The sequence below is a fragment of the Sapajus apella genome, unplaced genomic scaffold (assembly GCF_009761245.1).
Source record: "Sapajus apella isolate SASKATOON/1434 unplaced genomic scaffold, GSC_monkey_1.0 scaffold103, whole genome shotgun sequence".
NCBI lineage: Eukaryota > Metazoa > Chordata > Mammalia > Primates > Cebidae > Sapajus > Sapajus apella.
The window spans coordinates 5226294-5231641 of NW_022437043.1; positions in this window are offsets into that span (position 1 = coordinate 5226294).

The window sequence follows — 5348 nt, forward strand, 5'->3', positions numbered from 1 at the left end:
CCCTACAACTCTCTGTGCTTGGGATACTGAGGTAGAATTTGAGAGCTTGTTTCTGGCATCTTAGTGTCATCCAGCGATCTAAAGAAAATATAGGTAGTAACAGGAAAAGCAGGCCTAAGACCAAAGCTTGTGCTTTGGGTCAAGAAGGATATATCTATAGAAGATAATGAGAAGGAGCAACCAGAGAGGTAAAAACATACCAGGTGAGCAAGAGGGCTCATAGAAGACAGTGTTTCCAAGCAGTGTTTTAATGGAGGACTTGTTCAAATTGCACATCAGTTCATATGAGGATGGAAAATTTGTTCTTGATTTTGTGACACAGAGGTTGCTGTTGGCTTTGATGAATGCTATTTTGGAAGTAAATTTAACTAAACAAAGCAATTGAGCAAATTCAGAGGAATTTCTGAATTCAGGTAGTGTTACTTCACCATAAAGCATTTTTTGTCATAGAAAAATATCAGGCCATGGACTGGATTACTCTGTCGTTTGGTAATCTGTTGATTACTCTGTCGTCTCATTTCTTATACTGAGAAATGAGAGTTGGCTAAAAGTGGAAATTACATGAGATTTGGAAGGCCAAAGGCAAGGAGCAACTATTGCTCAAATTGTCACTGTATCTAATCTCAAAGACTACTGTATTTGAGATTAGATACAGTGAAGGACAGATGCAGAGGTACCCAGCAGGTTCCAGTTTTTCCTATCTTCCACTCTGTATCCACCCCTTCTTTCCAGCTTCCAGTCCTGCTGACCAACAGTAGCGCTAGGTCTACCACCAGATGCTTGGCTGCAGGCTGACAAAGGCTTCTCATGGACTTCTCCATCAGCTTCTCTTTGCAGTCCCACGTCAGCAGCTACATGTGCCTGGCTTCTCAGATTTTCCTGAAAGCTCTGATTTATCCACCCATGCCAATGTCTGAAAAGGGCTGGTTTAGTGATTTCTCTAGTCTTCTAACTTCCCCTTCCAAACCTTCCCCTATACATTGTGCATGCATCCCTTATTCCATAATACTCATAGTTACTATGCTTCCCTGATTGACACATTTATACTTTATTTTCCTGTGCATTTGGTAGATTGTGCTCTTCTAAAATTAAGTGATGTTATTGAGAAGTCTTAGACAAAATTGCTCTCTTTTTTCTTGCATATAATGTGCCTTTCTGCCATATGATTCTTTTTTTATTCTTGAAGTTAAGGATCTATGGAAGCATATGTCTTGGTCCTGATTTTTGTGTATTAATTTTACCTGAGTTATAGTGAGCCATTCCAATCATTCATTTCAGGGAAGTTTGATGTTGCTTACCATTTTTTCTGATCCATTTCCTCTCTTCTTCAGGGACATCAATTATGCATATGTAAGATGTCTTTGTAATCTACATTCATTTTCTACCAATCAACATTCATTTCACATTATTTTTTTTTTTTTTGGTTTTGTATGATTGACTCTAGCCTTCTCTTCAGAGACAGTTCTCCTTGAATCTCATGTTTCTTCATGTTTAGACATTAACAAGCAACTTGCTCAGTTTTATTTACATTCCAGGATAGTAAAGACGAGAATGTCTCCCTCCCTGGAGACATTCCCAGAGAAGATTTGGTTACACTCCAGGTTAATAAAGATTACATATATATCTCCAAAGAAGAGGACGGGCAATAAAACAATATAACAAGATTTCCCCAACATCTTAATTATGTATATTTTAATCACATAGAAATATTGAAAACATACTACAATAAACACCCATATAACATCCATCTAGATTTAACAATTTATATGTAATTTTTCCTGAAATATCAGTGGTAAGTTATAGACATAACATTACACCCATAAATAATTGTGCATTCATCTCCTAAAAATAAGGACATTCTCCCACAGACCTGAAATATCATTATCAATCTAACTCTATGATATCTTATATCCAGCCCATTTCCAAATTTCTCCCATTGTCCCCAAAACATATTTTACAGTTTTATAAGGTAGAATTGGCATACAATAGATGGAACTTGTTTAAAGTCTACAATTTGATAAGATTTGCACCTTTCCAACCATCACTACAATACAAATAATGAGCATATGCATCACTCCAAAAAAGTTTCCTTATGCCTCTTTGTCATCCACCCTCTTTCCCCACATCCTTCCCCCATCCACAGGCAGTCACTTATCTGTTTTCTATTGTTATAGATTAGTTTGCATTTCCTACAATTTTATACACATGGAATAATACTATAGGCTCCTTCCATTCAGCGTAATTAGTTTGAGATTCATTTATGTTGTTATATGCATCTGTATTCATTCCTTTTTATTGCTAAGTGTTATTTCATTATATGGACTATCAGAATTTGTTTGCCCATTCATATTTTGATGGAAATTTGTACTTCTAGCTTTTGGCTATTACAAATAAAACTGATGTGAACATTTGTTTACAAGTCTGTGTGGACATAATTTTCATTTCTCTTGAATAAATGCCTAGGAGTGAATAGCTTGGTCATATGGTAAGTATATACTTAACTATTTAAGAAATTGTCAAACTGCTTTCCAAAGTGGTTGTGCTATGTTACCTTTTTAACAGCAGTATATAAGTGCTGCAGTTGCTTCATTTGGTATGATTATTATTTTTAATTTTAGTAATTTAACGGGGGTATAATGGTATTTCACTGTGGTTTTAATTTACACTTCCCTAGTAAGTAATGCTGTTGAGCATCTTTTCTTGTGTTTATTTACCATCTGTATACCATCTTGGTTGATGTATCTTTTTAAACATTTTTCCCATTTGTAAATTCAGTTATTTGTGTTGTTATTGAGTTGGAAGTTTTCTTATATATCCCAGATATATGTCCTTTTTTGGATGTGTATTTTGCAAACAGTTTCTTCTAGGCTTGCTTTTTCATTTAAAAAACAGAAGACCAAAAGTTTTTAATGTTAATAAATTCAGTTCATTTTTGTTTTCTTTTATAGTTCATGCTTTATTGGTCATGGTTAAGAAATTTTTGCCAAGCTCAAGGTTATTAAGATAAAAGTTTAAAAAAGATTTATCTTATGCTTTCTTCTAGAAGTTTTATAATATTGGCTCATATTTGGTTACCTGATCCATTTTTATTTAATTTTGTATATCGTGTAAATCCTTCCCAAAGATAAAGATTTAGGTTGATTTTGTTTTGTATTTGGCTGTCCAGTTGTTCCAGAACCATTTGTTGAAAATAATAATGCACTGGATTGCCTTGATATTTTTATTTAAAAATTAATTGGCTGGTTCTGTTTTAGTTTTCTGTTATGCCAGTACCACTACTGCCAGTACTACACCATTACTGTAGCTTCTGTACTACTGTAGCATTACTCTTTGCTGTAGCTTCATAAGTCTTGAAGTAAGATAATGTAAATCCTCTAACTTTATTCCTCTTTTTCTCAGATGTTTTGGCTATTCTAGTTTTTCTTTGAATTTCCGTATAAATTTTAGAATCAACTTGTCAGTTACTACTAAAAGCCTGCTGGGATTTTGAGTTTTAATTGAATTAATAGATCTATGTGAAGAGAATTGACATCTTAATGATATTGAGTTTTCATATCCATAAACAGGATATATTGTTCTATTTACTTAGGTCTTTAATTTTTCTTAGAAGTGCTTTTTCAAGTGTACAAGTCCTACACATATTTTGTCAAATTCATCTCTAAATAGTTCATGTCTATGCTATTTTGAGTGGTACTAGTTATTTTTAAATTTCAATTTCCAATACTTCTTTGCAAGTATATAGAAATATAATTGACTTCTACGTGTTGATCTTGTATACAATAACCTTGCTAAACTCACTTACTACTTCTGGTAATTTTGTAGATCCCGTAAGCTTTCCTACACAGACAATCGTGTCATCTGTGAAGCATGATAGTTTCACTTCTTCCTTTACACTATAGGTGCTCTTTTTTTTTTTTTTTTTTTTGGTCTTATTGCATTGACTAAAACCTACAGTATAATGTTGAATAGAAGTTGTCAGAGCGTATATCTTTGCCTTTTTCTTGATCTTCAGAAGAAAACATTTAGTCTTTCACTATTGAGTATGATATTAGCTATATGTTTTTCATACATGATTTTTATCAGCTTGATGAAGTTGCCTGTATTCCTAGTTTATCAGGAATAGGTGTTAAATTTTGTCAAATGTTTTTTCTCCATCAAGATAATCATATAGTTTTTCTTTTTTAGTTGGTGAATTTTTTGAATTACATTGATTATTGATAGTTAAACAAATCTAGTATTCCTGGAATTAAACTCTTCTTGGTCATGATGTACTGCCATTTTTATATTTCACTAGATTCACTTGGATAAAAGTTTTGTTAAGTACTTTTGCATTTATGTTTATGTGAGACACTGGTCTATAGTTTTCTTCTCTTGTATTTTCTTTGTCTACTTTTGGTATCAGGGTAATGCTGGGCTCCCAGAATGAATTGGGAAGTGGTACCTCCTCTGAAAGAGTTAGTGTGGAAATTATATCTCCTTTTAATGTTTGATACAATTTTCCATTTGGTCCTAGAATTCTTTTGTGAAAAGGCTTTTAACTACAAATTAATTTCCTTAATAGTTAGGAAACTATTCAGGTTGTCATATTCTTCTTCATTAAGCTTTGTTTGTATCTTTCAAAGGACTTCTCTATTTTACTTAAGTTATCTAATTTAGGAACATGAAGTTGTTTGTCACATCCCCTTTTTATCTGTAAAATTGGAAGTGACGTCTCTTCTCTCATTCTTGATATCAGTAATTTGTGCCTTCTCTTTTTTTCTCCTGATCAGTCTGGCTAGCAGTTTCTCAATTTATTGATTTTCTCAAGAAGTTATTAGTGTCCTTTATTTTCTCTACTGTTTTTCTATTTTGGATTTTATTGATTTATGCTTTTACTATTTCCTTTTTCTGCTTATTTGACTTAAATGTGCTCATCTTCTAGTTTCTGTAGTTGAAGCTGAGGTCACTGATTTGAGATAGTCTTTCTTTTGTAGTATAAAGCTTTAGTGATATACATTATCCTCTAAGTACTAATTTAGTAGCATCTCACATATTTTGATGTTTTTATATTTTTACATTGATACTGTATTGTAATGATATTTTTACATTGTTTTTACATTTTCATTAATTCAAAATACTTCCTAACTTACCTTAGGATTTCTTCTTTGTCCCATAGGTTATTTAGATGTTTATTATTCAGTATGCAAATATTTGAGAATTTTTTACTTATCTTTTCTTATTATTTATAATTTGATTCCATTGTGGTCAGAGAACATACTTTATAGGACTTGAATACTTACAAATTAACTGAGACTTCCTCTGTGGCCCTGAATATGGTCTGTATTGTTAAAAAGGTCCATGCATACTTG